Source organism: Lolium perenne, chromosome 5, assembly GCF_019359855.2.
Source record: "Lolium perenne isolate Kyuss_39 chromosome 5, Kyuss_2.0, whole genome shotgun sequence".
Taxonomy (NCBI): domain Eukaryota; kingdom Viridiplantae; phylum Streptophyta; class Magnoliopsida; order Poales; family Poaceae; genus Lolium; species Lolium perenne.
This window is the reverse complement of record NC_067248.2, coordinates 44,019,446-44,034,580: the sequence shown is the minus strand read 5'-3', so window position 1 is coordinate 44,034,580 and position 15,135 is coordinate 44,019,446. Positions and strand designations below refer to the sequence as shown.

General features: G+C 45.0%; 1 pseudogene; it reads right to left on the bottom strand.

Annotated features, from left to right (window-relative positions):
• Positions 1 to 243: 243 nt before the first annotated feature.
• On the bottom strand, positions 244 to 1,312 carry LOC127299528 (acyl transferase 15-like; annotated as a pseudogene).
• Between the last annotated feature and the right edge of the window lie 13,823 nt (positions 1,313 to 15,135).

The following is a 15,135-nucleotide window of genomic DNA, read 5'->3' as shown; positions in this document are numbered from 1 at the left end:
CGAACGAGGGTTAGGGTAGGTTGGTCCCGTCCCCTTCGGCCCTTCACGTTAGCAAACTACTCTACGTGGGCTGCAGCCTGTGAATTGGGCAGTGGCCTGTTTCTTGGGCCGGGGTCATTATTTAGGCCGGGCCCGGTTACAGCTTTTTCCGTTTCGGTGCGAAATTTGGGAAACATACCTTTCACGTTTTGGAGGGTGGTATGAAATTTTTTAGGCCTTTGGATGGACTGAAATGGAGGGCTATTATTTATTTGATTTGAGGGTACCATAAAAGAACTCTTTCAGAAAACCAGCGAGTACGTTGTACAGGAGATTCTTGATATGATCTACTGTGCGTGTGGGTGTGCTGCTCCCCTCGCCGTTGCCATTGAAGAGCACCGTCTCCTTGGCGCGCCTGATGAGGTTAACCAGGTCTCTGATGTCGCCGTTGGCCACCGAGACGGCGGTGGCGTGGACCAGCTGCACGGCGAAGCAGTTGCCCGTCCTGGGTGCCCATAGGCTCGCGCAGGTTGCAAGGGAAGGAGAGCGGCGCGGCAGCCTCGGGGTCGGAGATAACAGCGCGGGCGCGGCACCGCCAGAGCACGGCGGCCAACGGCCTCGAACACAGTGCAGCCACCACAGTCGGCTTTGACGCGGCGGATCGGACTCCATGGCACGGTGACGTCCAGAGCCGCCTTGCCTCTGGTAGCGAACCTCAAGATGGCCCTTTGCATGGCGACTATCGGCGCGGGGACGACCGGCAGCGGGCCGGCCTTCTCGGCAGGACGGACGGCGCCGGCATCCCTCGGGCGAGCTCGCCGATGGCCTGCAGGAACTGCGCCATCCCCTTGCCGTCGGCGACGGCGTGGTTCCACGTCACGGCCACGGTGAAGCCGCCGCAGGAGAACTCGGTCACCTGCATGAGCAGCAAGGGGTCGCCGCGGCGGCACATCGGGGCAGGGTACTGAAGCGCGAGGTCGTCGACCGGTACCGTTGACGTAGGGACCAGCTGGCCGACGAACCCACGAAGGACACACCCTCATCGGTGCACGTGATGCGGCGGTCGTCGGCGATGCGGCCGGCCATGGGCGGTAGTGGAGCAGCGCCTGCGCCAGGGCCCTCTTGATGGTCTCCACGGGGTCAGAGATCGGTTGGTCGAACACCAGCAGCTAGGTTACCGGGAGAGAAGCGTAACACTTGTCGACGGAGGAGAGGTTGATGTGGCTGCCATTGCCCTTGCCGCTGCCGGCCGGTTCCGACGATGGGCAGACGAGCATCGGGGAGGACTTGGTCACCACAACGCTCATCGTGCAGTGCAGAGTCTTGAGGTTCCCGCTCTAGCTCGGTTTCTGCGCTCAAAGTGTATTTATACACTGGTAGAAAAAAGGGCTTCGGTCGCGGTTCGCAACTGCCATTGGTCGCGGTTGCGCAACCGCGACCAATTAAGCGCGACTAAAGGCCCCCCCTTTAGTCGCGGTTCCTCACGAACCGCGACTAAAGGCATGTCCACGTGGCCGCCAGCAGTCCGTCGGGGCGGAGGACCTTTAGTCGCGGTTCTCCTGGCCAACCGCGACTAAAGGCCGCCGCAGGTTTAGGGTTTTAATTTTGAAGGAGTTTCACATATTCTACGGTACAACATACATGCATATGAATGTAAAATTTCAAACAAATTTGAAATTAGAACCAAAAAGAATTCAAGAGGAATATACAATATATATTCAATATCGGATGACCATATACAATTTTGAACAAGCAGTTTCCATACATAATTTAGTGCATATGAAGTTCTACGTCCTCTACATAGTGTTCTCCTCTAGGATCGATGACTTCCCTCGCGAACCATCCAGCTAGTTCCTCTTGAAGTGGTCGGAAGCGAGCTTCTGGACTAAGCGTCTTCCGGAGGTTATTCCTCTTGATGTTGTTCTCAGACGGCTGCCGCTCAGTGGTGTATCTCCGGATCCTCTCACAAACATAGTATCCACATAGATTGGTCCCCGGTGGCTGAATATCCCCAGTCCCAGACACTGCCCTTTTAAATTGTAGCTCTTTTTTGAATTCACCGACCTTTTCATCTACGAACCGTCTCCAAACCCTACGAGGCAAAGAAAATTAAATGAACAAGAGAGTTATTAATTAGTTATTACTTGATATTAGGAAATGAACGAAATAGGCCGATCGATATAGAGCGCAAATGAATGAAAATAATTACTTTTGCATCATTTTTCTCATGTCGGCCCAAAGCGCCACATCCATATTCAGAGAGTCGTGGACGAGAACTATGGAGGTGTGAAATTGAATTACTAGCAGAATCCAGTGGAACCTGCGGACACGATACATGCACAGTCATGCATAACTCATCGATTAGCCACATACCATGCATGGAGTAAACAAAAGAGAATGTGCTCAAGACAGAAACACTCACCCAAAATGGTAAGGAAATATAATATCACTTTTGAGTTCCTGTTTTCTAAGAAACCGCCACAGGTCTTCCTCCACGTCGGCGGGGTGGTGTTCTAACACATATGAATTAACGATGTGTGGGTCAATAAACCCAACATCATGGATGCTCCTTATTGGCATTTCCCGCTTCTTCATTCTGCATAATAGCGTACACAACAAGATAGTTAGAACAATATATATATATATATATATATATATATATATATATATATATATAGTGCAGGCAATGAACGAGATGGGGTAGAAATTAATAAATCACTTACAGAACGTAGCAACTGATGATAGATTTGTCGAGCTCGCGCAGATTGAACAGCTGGAACAATTCACTCCGATAAATTGTTATATAGTAATGTTTGAAGTGATGCTCATGTCTAACTTCCGCATAAATATAGTCTTTGGCGTTTTTAAGTTTTATATAACCCTTGTACCAATTTAGCAGACCTGTCATTTGTCGAGGTAGATCCTCTTCCTGTGCAGGCTCGACGAGAGGCCCATTTGGCACATATGTAAATACTACGTCCTTCATTGGCGCCTCATCAAGGCCTAACAGTGCACGAAGAGTGATACCTAAGTTGGCCGCTTGTTCTCTGGCACTCGTTACAGTCAATCCATGTGCTGCCACAGCTGCTATGATATCGGGGGCATCCGGACCGGCGGCTGATGGCGTGTAACTCACACGTTCGTTGGGAACCCCAAGAGGAAGGTATGATGCGCACAGCAGCAAGTTTTCCCTCAGAAAGAAACCAAGGTTTATCGAACCAGGAGGAGCCAAGAAGCACGTTGAAGGTTGATGGCGGCGGGATGTAGTGCGGCGCAACACCAGGGATTCCGGCGCCAACGTGGAACCTGCACAACACAACCAAAGTACTTTGCCCCAACGAAACAGTGAGGTTGTCAATCTCACCGGCTTGCTGTAACAAAGGATTAACCGTATTGTGTGGAAGATGATTGTTTGCAGAAAACAGTAGAACAAGTATTGCAGTAGATTGTATTTCAGTAAAGAGAATTGGACCGGGGTCCACAGTTCACTAGAGGTGTCTCTCCCATAAGATAAACAGCATGTTGGGTGAACAAATTACAGTTGGGCAATTGACAAATAAAGAGAGCATGACAATGCACATACATATCATGATAATTATAGTGAGATTTAATTGGGCATTACGACAAAGTACATAGACCGCCATCCAACTGCATCTATGCCTAAAAAGTCCACCTTCAGGTTATCATCCGAACCCCCTCCAGTATTAAGTTGCAAAGCAACAGACAATTGCATTAAGTATGGTGCGTAATATAATCAACAACTACATCCTTAGACATAGCATCAATGTTTTATCCCTAGTGGCAACAGCACAACACAACCTTAGAACTTTCATCCTTTGTCCCGGTGTCAATGCAGGCATGAACCCACTATCGAGCATAAGTACTCCCTCTTGGAGTTACAAGCATCTACTTGGCCAGAGCATCTACTAGTAACGGAAAGCATGCAAGATCATAAACAACACGTAGATATAACTTTGATAATCATCATAACAAGTATTCTCTATTCATCGGATCCCAACAAACGCAACATATAGAATTACATATAGATGATCTTGATCATGTTAGGCAGCTCACAAGATCCGACAATGATAGCACAATGGGCAGAAGACAACCATCTAGCTACTGCTATGGACCCATAGTCCAGGGGTAGACTACTCACACATCACACCGGAGGCGACCATGGCGGTGTAGAGTCCTCCGGGAGATGATTCCCCTCTCCGGCAGGGTGCCGGAGGCGATCTCTGGATCCCAGAGATGGGATCGGCGTTGGCGGCGTCTCTGGAAGGTTTTCCGTATCGTGGCTCTCGGTACTGGGGGTTTCGTCACGGAGGCTTTAAGTAGGCGGAAGGGCAAGTCAGGAGGGTGCACAGGGGCCCCAGATGACAGGGCGGCGCGGCCAAGGGGGGGGCCGCGCCGCCCTAGGGTTTGGGCACCCTGTGGCCCCACTTCGTTTCGTCTTCGGACTTCTGGAAGCTTCGTGGAAAAATAGGCCCCTGGGCGTTGATTTCGTCCAATTTCGAGAATATTTCGTTACTAGGATTTCTGAAACCAAAAACAGCAGAAACAAAGAATCGGCACTTCGGCATCTTGTTAATAGGTTAGTTCCAGAAAATGCACGAATATGACATAAAGTGTGCATAAAACATGTAGATAACATCAATAATGTGGCATGGAACATAAGAAATTATCGATACGTCGGAGATGTATCAGCATCCCCAAGCTTAGTTCTGCTCGTCCCGAGCAGGTAAAATGATAACACAGATAATTTCTGGAGTGACATGCCATCATAATCTTGATCATACTATTTGTAAAGCATATGTAGTGAATGCAGCGATCAAAACAATGTATATGACATGAGTAAACAAGTGAATCATATAGCAAAGACTTTTCATGAATAGCACTTCAAGACAAGCATCAATTAAGTCTTGCATAAGAGTTAACTCATAAAGCAATAATTCAAAGTAAAGGTATTGAAGCAACACAAAAGAAGATTAAGTTTCAGCGGTTGCTTTCAACTTGTAACATGTATATCTCATGGATATTGTCAACATAGAGTAATATAACAAGTGCAATAAGCAAGTATGTTGGAATCAATGCACAGTTCACACAAGTGTTTGCTTCTTGAGGTAGAGAGAAATAGGTGAACTGACTCAACATTGAAAGTAAAAGAATGGTCCTCATAGAGGAAAAGCATCGATTGCTATATTTGTGCTAGAGCTTTGATTTTGAAAACATGAAACAATTTTGTCAACGGTAGTAATAAAGCATATGTATCATGTAAATTATATCTTATAAGTTGCAAGCCTCATGCATAGTGTACTAATAGTGCCCGCACCTTGTCCTAATTAGCTTGGACTACCGGATCATCACAATGCACTGTTTTTACCAAGTGTCACAAAGGGGTACCTCTATGCCGCCTGTACAAAGGTCTAAGGAGAAAGCTCGCATTGGATTTCTCGCTATTGATTATTCTTCAACTTAGACATCCATACCGGGACAACATAGACAACAGATAATGGACTCCTCTTTTATGCATAAGCATGTAACAACAATTAATAATTTTCTCATTTGAGATTGAGGATATATGTCCAAAACTGAAACTTCCACCATGGATCATGGCTTTAGTTAGCGGCCCAATGTTCTTCTCTAACATTATGCATGCTTAACCATAGGGTGGTAGATCGCTCTTACTTCAGACAAGACGAACATGCATAGCAACTCACATGAAATTCAACAATGAATAGTTGATGGCGTCCCCAGTGAACATGGTTATCGCACAACAAGCAACTTAATAAGAGATAAAGTGCATAATTACATATTCAATACCACAATAGTTTTTAAGCTATTTGTCCCATGAGCTATATATTGCAAAGGTGAATGATGGAGTTTTAAAGGTAGCACTCAAGCAATTTACTTTGGAATGGCGGAAAATACCATGTAGTAGGTAGGTATGGTGGACACAAATGGCATAGTGGTTGGCTCAAGTATTTTGGATGCATGAGAAGTATTCCCTCTCGATACAAGGTTTAGGCTAGCAAGACTTATTTGAAACAAACACAAGGATGAACCGGTGCAGCAAAACTCACATAAAAGACATATTGAAAACATTATAAGACTCTACACCGTCTTCCTTGTTGTTCAAACTCAATACTAGAAATTATCTAGACCTTAGAGAAACCAAATATGCAAACCAAATTTTAGCATGCTCTATGTATTTCTTCATTAATGGGTGCAAAGCATATGATGCAAGAGCTTAATCATGAGCACAACAATTGCCAAGTATCACATTACCCAAGACATTTATAGCAATTACTACATGTATCATTTTCCAATTCCAACCATATAACAATTTAACGAAGAAGAAACTTCGCCATGAATACTATGAGTAGAAACCAAGGACATACTTGTCCATATGCTACAGCGGAGCGTGTCTCTCTCCCATAAAGTGAATGCTAGGATCCATTTTATTCAAACAAAACAAAAACAAAAACAAACCGACGCTCCAAGCAAAGCACATAAGATGTGATGGAATAAAAATATAGTTTCAGGGGAGGAACCTGATAATGTTGTCGATGAAGAAGGGGATGCCTTGGGCATCCCCAAGCTTAGACGCTTGAGTCTTCTTGATATATGCAGGGGTGAACCACCGGGGTATCCCCAAGCTTAGAGCTTTCACTCTCCTTGATCATGTTGCATCATACTCCTCTCTTGATCCTTGAAAACTTCCTCCACACCAAACTCGAAACAACTCATTAGAGGGTCAGTGCACAATATAAATTAACATATTCAGAGGTGACACAATCATTCTTAACACTTCTGGACATTGCATAAAGCTACTGGACATTAGTGGATCAAAGAAATTCATCCAACATAGCAAAAGAGGCAATGCGAAATAAAAGGCAGAATCTGTCAAAACAGAACAGTTCGTATTGACGAATTTTAAAATGGCAACAGACTTGCTCAAATGAAAATGCTCAAATTGAATGAAAGTTGCGTACATATCTGAGGATCATGCACGTAAATTGGCTTAATTTTCTGAGTTACCTACAGGGAGGTGGACCCAGATTCGTGACAGCAAAGAAATCTGGAACTGCGCAGTAATCCAAATCTAGTACTTACTTTTCTACCAACGGCTTAACTTGGCACAACAAAACACAAAACTAAGATAAGGAGAGGTTGCTACAGTAGTAAACAACTTCCAAGACACAAAATAAAAACAAAGTACTGTAGGTAAAAACATGGGTTGTCTCCCATAAGCGCTTTTCTTTAACGCCTTTCAGCTAGGCGCAGAAAGTGTGTATCAAGTATTATCAAGAGACGAAGCATCAACATCATAATTTGTTCTCATAATAGAATCAAAAGGTACCTTCATTCTCTTTCTAGGGAAGTGTTCCATACCTTTCTTGAGAGGAAATTGATATTTTATATTACCTTCCTTCATATCAATGGTAGCACCAACAGTTCGAAGAAAAGGTCTTCCCAATATAATGGGACAAGATGCATTGCATTCAATATCCAAGACAACAAAATCAACGGGAACAAGGTTATTGTTAACGGTAATGCGAACATTATCAACCTTACCCAAAGGTTTCTTTGTAGAATGATCAGCAAGATTAACATCCAAATAACAATTTTTCAGCGGTGGCAAGTCAAGCATATTATAAATTTTCTTAGGCATAACAGAAATACTTGCACCAAGATCACATAAAGCATTACAATCAAAATCTTTAACCTTCATCTTAATGATGGGCTCCCAACCATCCTCTAGCTTTTTAGGAATAGAGGCTTCGCGCTCTAGTTTCTCTTCTCTAGCTTTTATGCGAGCATTTGTAATATGATGCGTGAAAGCCAAATTTATAGCACTAGCATTAGGACTTTTAGCAAGTTTTTGCAAGAACTTTATAACTTCAGAGATGTGGCAATCATCAAAATTTAAACCATTATAATCTAAAGCAATGGGATCATCATCCCCAATGTTGGAAAAAATTTCAGCAGCTTTATCACAGGCAATTTCAGCAGTTTTAGCAGTTTCAGGCAGTTTTTCGCGCTTTGCATTAGAAGTGGAAACATTGCTAACACCAATTCTTTTATTAGTATTAGTAGGAGGTGCAGCAACATGTGTAGCATTAGCATTACTAGTGGTGGTAATAGTCCAAACTTTAGCTACATTCTTCTCTTTAGCTAGTTTTTCATTTTCTTCTCTATCCCACCTAGCACGCAGTTCAGCCATTAATCTTATATTCTCATTAATTCTAACTTGAATGGCATTTGCTGTAGTAACAATCTTATTATGATGATTCTCATTAGGCATAACTTTCGATTTCAAAAGATCAACATCAGCAGCAAGACTATCAACTTTAGAAGCAAGTATATCAATTTTCCCAAGCTTTTCTTCAAGAGATTTGTTAAAAGCAGTTTGTGTACTAATAAATTCTTTAAGCATGGCTTCAAGTCCAGGGGGTGTGTTCCTATTTTTGTTGTAAGAATTCCCATAAGAATTACCATAGCCGTTGCCATTATTATAAGGATATGGCCTATAGTTGTTACTAGAATTGTTCCGGTAAGCATTGTTGTTGAAATTACTATTTTTAATGAAGTTCACATCAACATGTTCTTCTTGTGCAACCAATGATGCTAACGAAACATTATTAGGATCAATATTAGTCCTATCATTCACAAGCATAGACATAATAGCATCAATCTTATCACTCAAGGAAGAGGTTTCTTCGACAGAATTTACCTTCTTACCTTGTGGAGCTCTTTCCGTGTGCCATTCAGAGTAGTTGATCATCATATTATCAAGAAGCTTTGTTGCTTCACCAAGAGTGATGGACATAAAGGTACCTCCAGCAGCTGAATCCAATAAATTCCGTGAAGAAAAATTTAGTCCTGCATAGAAGGTTTGGATGATCATCCAAGTAGTCAGTCCATGGGTTGGGCAATTTTTAACCAGAGATTTCATTCTTTCCCAAGCTTGAGCAACATGTTCAGTATCTAATTGTTTAAAATTCATTATGCTACTCCTCAAAGATATAATTTTAGCAGGGGGATAATATCTACCAATAAAAGCATCCTTGCATTTAGTCCATGAATCAATACTATTCTTAGGCAGAGATAGCAACCAATCTTTAGCTCTTCCTCTTAATGAGAAAGGGAACAATTTTAGTTTAATAATATCACCATCTACATCTTTATATTTTTGCATTTCACATAGTTCAACAAAATTATTAAGATGGGCGTGACATCATCGGAACTAACACCAGAAAATTGCTCTCGCATAACAAGATTCAGTAAAGCAGGTTTAATTTCAAAGAATTCTGCTGTAGTAGCAGGTGGAGCAATAGGTGTGCATAAGAAATCATTATTATTTGTGGTTGTGAAGTCACACAACTTAGTATTTTCAGCGTTGGCCATTTTAGCAATAGTAAATAAAGCAAACTAGATAAAGTAAATGCAAGTAACTAATTTTTTTGTGTTTTTGATTTAGCAAACAAGATAGCAAATAAAGTAAAACTAGCAACTAATTTTTTTGTATTTTGATTTAGTGCAGCAAACAAAGTAGTAAATAAAACTAAGCAAGACAAAAACAAAGTAAAGAGATTGAGAAGTGGAGACTCCCCTTGCAGCGTGTCTTGATCTCCCCGGCAACGGCGCCAGAAAATATGCTTGATGGCGTGTAACTCACACGTTCGTTGGGAACCCCAAGAGGAAGGTATGATGCGCACAGCAGCAAGTTTTCCCTCTGAAAGAAACCAAGGTTTATAGAACCAGGAGGAGCCAAGAAGCACGTTGAAGGTTGATGGCGGCGGGATGTAGTGCGGCGCAACACCAGGGATTCCGGCGCCAACGTGGAACCTGCACAACACAACCAAAGTACTTTGCCCCAACGAAACAGTGAGGTTGTCAATCTCACCGGCTTGTCAGAATTTGAAGGATTAACTGTATTGTGTGGAAGATGATTGTTTGCAGAAAACAGTAGAACAAGTATTGCAGTAGATTGTATTTCAGTAAATAGAATTGGACCGGGGTCCACAGTTCACTAGAGGTGTCTCTCCCATAAGATAAACAGCATGTTGGGTGAACAAATTACAGTTGGGCAATTGACAAATAAAGAGAGCATGACAATGCACATACATATCATGATAATTATAGTGAGATTTAATTGGGCATTACGACAAAGTACATAGACCGCCATCCAACTGCATCTATGCCTAAAAAGTCCACCTTCAGGTTATCATCCGAACCCCTCCAGTATTAAGTTGCAAAGCAACAGACAATTGCATTAAGTATGGTGCGTAATGTAATCAACAACTACATCCTTAGACATAGCATCAATGTTTTATCCCTAGTGGCAACAGCGCAACACAACCTTAGAACTTTCTCATCCTTGTCCCAGGTGTCAATGCAGGCATGAACCCACTATCGAGCATAAGTACTCCCTCTTGGAGTTACAAGCATCTACTTGGCCAGAGCATCTACTAGTAACGGAAAGCATGCAAGATCATAAACAACACGTAGATATAACTTTGATAATCATCATAACAAGTATTCTCTATTCATCGGATCCCAACAAACGCAACATATAGAATTACATATAGATGATCTTGATCATGTTAGGCAGCTCACAAGATCCGACAATGATAGCACAATGGGGAGAAGACAACCATCTAGCTACTGCTATGGACCCATAGTCCAGGGGTAGACTACTCACACATCACACCGGAGGCGACCATGGCGGCGTAGAGTCCTCCGGGAGATGATTCCCCTCTCCGGCAGGGTGCCGGAGGCGATCTCCTGGATCCCCCGAGATGGGATCGGCGTTGGCGGCGTCTCTGGAAGGTTTTCCGTATCGTGGCTCTCGGTACTGGGGGTTTCGTCACGGAGGCTTTAAGTAGGCGGAAGGGCAAGTCAGGAGGGTGCACAGGGGCCCCAGATGACAGGGCGGCGCGGCCAAGGGGGGGGCCGCGCCGCCCTAGGGTTTGGGCACCCTGTGGCCCCACTTCGTTTCATCTTCGGACTTCTGGAAGCTTCGTGGAAAAATAGGCCCCTGGGCGTTGATTTCGTCCAATTCCGAGAATATTTCGTTGCTAGGATTTCTGAAACCAAAAACAGCAGAAAACAGCAACTGGCACTTCGGCATCTTGTTAATAGGTTAGTTCCAGAAAATGCACGAATATGACATAAAGTGTGCATAAAACATGTAGATAACATCAATAATGTGGCATGGAACATAAGAAATTATCGATACGTCGGAGACGTATCAGCGGCTTGCACTATGAGCGGGGCGATCGATTGTTTACTTTGTTCCCCGAGCTGGGCAACTTCTTTCCCCCTTTCTAATTTTTTCTCGGCCTCCTCCAAGGCTTTCTTCTCCTGCTTCTCCGCCAACTCTTTGTTCCTCTTGAATGTGAGTGCTTGCCTACGAAGTTCACGTGCATAGTCGTTAGGCAGATTCTTCGCGGCTTGGGACGGTGTGTTCAAAAATGACTTAGCCCACTGCTTTTGCTTGTCAGAAAATACTGGCTTGGGCTCACCCTCTCTTTTCTTCTTGCTGTCCGCCTTCCATTTCTCATAATCAGCAGCCGCGTGTGCGTCGACTTCCTCGGCACTACGTTCCCAAGGCCTAGTGGGGAGAGGCTTCAGTGATGGCTCTGGTATCTTTGTGGTTCTAGGTACATAAGGGTCCGGGTTAATAACCCAGGACTGCTTCTGCTTCTTCGCCGGAGGTGGATTGGGGGGCGGCGTCTGATCACCCGCCGGACGAGGACTGGGGGGCGGCGTCTGCTTACCCGCCGGAGGTGAATTGGGGGGCAGCGTCGGCTGACGTGAAGGAGGTGTAGGTGAACCACCACCACCACCGTCGCCACCACCGCCACCACCACCGGAGGGGGGTGGACTTGTTTGCCTTGGCGCCTCGCCTGGAAACTTGATAAACTTCTTTTTCCATAGAATGAACTGGCGCTTGACACCTCCAAGTCTTCTCTCCCCTTCGGGTGTAGCAATGTCAATCTCCAGTTCCTCAAACCCTGGGACTATTTCCTCCACCGTGACACGAGCATAGCCATCTGGAATGGGGTTGTTGTGGTGGAGTGCTCCAGGCTCACATGGTAAAGCACTGCCGATGGCTACCTTCGTGGACATGTTCCCAATTGGATAATGCAGATGACATTCTTTCATCTCCTTTACATCGTCCACGGGGTAGCGAGGAGGCTCTGATGCAGTAATATCGACCTCCATTGCATTATCAATAGCCGGCGGGTTCTCCGTGGAAGCCACGCTGCTTCTCATCCGCTGCTGGCTTCCGAGATCCGCTGGATGATCTTCATGCGCCCCAGCTGCCGATCTTTCTTGTACTAGTATACTCACGGTTTTCTTCATCGTATCGAATTCCGATACCAACCGCGCCATAACATCTACATCCCGATCCATCTTTCTCTTACGGCTTCTGTAACCGTACGGGTCATCGTTCTAGGAGAACCCTATTTTCCATGGAATGTTCCCCATGCCTTGTACACGTCCTCCGTGTTCAGGTTTCCCGAGGGCCTTTGTCAGCGCGTCGTTCTCTCTGTTGAACTTGATCTTCCCCAGTTGAGCATCCCTCATTGCGTCAATAAGGGCTTGGGTGGGTTTAAACGTTTTGTCACGGTGAACACACTCCCATGTCTCCGGGTCTAGCGTTCCCCCATGCCCGTACCACCAGCTTTTGGCCCTTGGGTCCCATCCCTCCGTACCTGGACGGATTCCTCGCGTCCTCAGCTCGTTCTCCATCTTCTCCCACCTAGGCTCCCAAAGGCGATACCCTCCTGGCCCCATAATATGATTGTACTCCTTCTTAGCCGCATTTTCCTTATTTTTTTCGATATTTCAATGAACTGCTCCGATTTCTTCTGCTTCACAAAGTCTGGCCAATCATGTTTCAGTTTCTCATATTGTCCTTTGAAATCCGGAGTCTTGTTCTGGTTGACATAGTCACGGGCTAGATTTTGCTTGAATTTTTGGAATGTTTCGGCCATCTTATGAAGAGCGAACTCTTTGACTAGCCTCCTCCTCTTCTTGTTTTCCTCAATCTTGTTACCCTCCTCATCGAACTTGTGGTATTCCGGAGGTAGGATGAAATGTTCCAGAAGCTTTTTCAAGCAATCTTTTTTTGTTCTCTTGTCGACAAAAGTGAAACCAAGACGTGCCTTATTTGGCTCATTCCACTCCTGGAGGGTGATCGAGACGTTCTCTCTAACAACGGCTCCGCATTGGTTGATAAACTTGGTGGCGTGCTTGCGGGGCTCCAGCGGCCTGCCGGTTGCACTGTCGACAACCTCGATGGTATATGTTTCTCCTTGTTTCAGCGTCTTGGTTGCGCCACGCTTTGACGACGTACTCGATTGTTTCGACGATCCGGCAGAGGGCTAAAATAAGAAAGAGAGTCGCGCGCGTTAGTACATGATACGTCCCAAACGTATCTATAATTTCTTATGTTCCATGCTACTTTTATGATGATACTCACATGTTTTATACACATTATATGTCATATTTATGCATTTTCCGGCACTAACCTATTGACGAGATGCCGAAGAGCCGATTCTTTGTTTTACGCTATTTTTGGTTTCAGAAATCCTAGTAAGGAAATATTCTCGGAATTGGACGAAATCAACGCCCAGGGGCCTATTTTTCCACGAAGCTTCCAGAAGACCGGAGGGGAGACGAAGTGGGGCCACGGGGCGCCGCCACACTAGGGCGGCGCGGCCTAGAGGGGGCCCGCGCGGCCCTAGCGTGTGGGGCCCCCGTGACTCTCCCGACTCCGCCCTTCCGCCTACTTAAAGCCTCCGTCGCGGAACCCCCAGTACCGAGAGCCACGATACGGAAAACCTTCCAGAGACGCCGCCGCCGCCAATCCCATCTCGGGGGATTCAGGAGATCGCCTCCGGCACCCTGCCGGAGAGGGGAATCATCTCCCGGAGGTCTCTTCATCGCCATGATCGCCTCCGGATCGATGTGTGAGTAGTTCACCCCTGGACTATGGGTCCATAGCAGTAGCTAGATGGTCGTCTTCTCCTCATTGTGCTATCATGTTCGATCTTGTGAGCTGCCTATCATGATCAAGATCGTTTATTTGTAATCCTACATGTTGTGTTTGTTGGGATCCGATGAATATTGAATACTATGTCAAGTTGATTATCAATCTATCATATATGTTGTTTATGTTCTTGCATGCTCTCCGTTGCTAGTAGAGGCTCTGGCCAAGTTGATACTTGTGACTCCAAGAGGGAGTATTTATGCTCGATAGTGGGTTCATGCCTCCATTAAATCTGGGACAGGTGGGAAAGTTCTAAGGTTGTGGATGTGCTATTGCAACTAGGGATAAAACATCGATGCTTTGTCTAAGGATATTTGTGTTGATTACATTACGCACCATACTTAATGCAATTGTCTGTTGTTTGCAACTTAATACTGGAGGGGGTTCGGATGATAACCTGAAGGTGGACTTTTTAGGCATAGATGCATGCTGGATGGCGGTCTATGTACTTTGTCGTAATGCCCTGATTAAATCTCATAGTACTCATCATGATATATGTATGTGCATTGTTATGCCTTCTTTATTTGTCAATTGCCCAACTGTAATTTGTTCACCCAACATGCTATTTATCTTATGGGAGAGACACCACTAGTGAACTGTGGACCCCGATCCTATTCTTTACATCTGAAATACAATCTACTGCAATTGTTCTTTACTGTTCTTCGCAAACAAACATCATCATCCACACTATACATCTAATCCTTTGTTTACAGCAAGCCGGTGAGATTGACAACCTCACTGTTACGTTGGGGCAAAGTACTTTGGTTGTGTTGTGCAGGTTCCACGTTGGCGCCGGAATCCCTGGTGTTGCGCCGCACTACACTCCTCCGCCATCAACCTTCAACGTGCTTCTTGACTCCTACTGGTTCGATTAAACCTTGGTTTCTTACTGAGGGAAACTTGCTACTGTGCGCATCACACCTTCCTCTTGGGGTTCCCAATGGACGTGTCAACTACACGCATGAAGCAAATTTCTGGCGCCGTTGCCGGGGAGATCAAGACACGCTGCAAGGGGAGTCTCCACTTCCAATCTCTTTACTTTGTTTTTGTCTTGCTTAGTTTTATTTTATTTACTACTTTGTTTG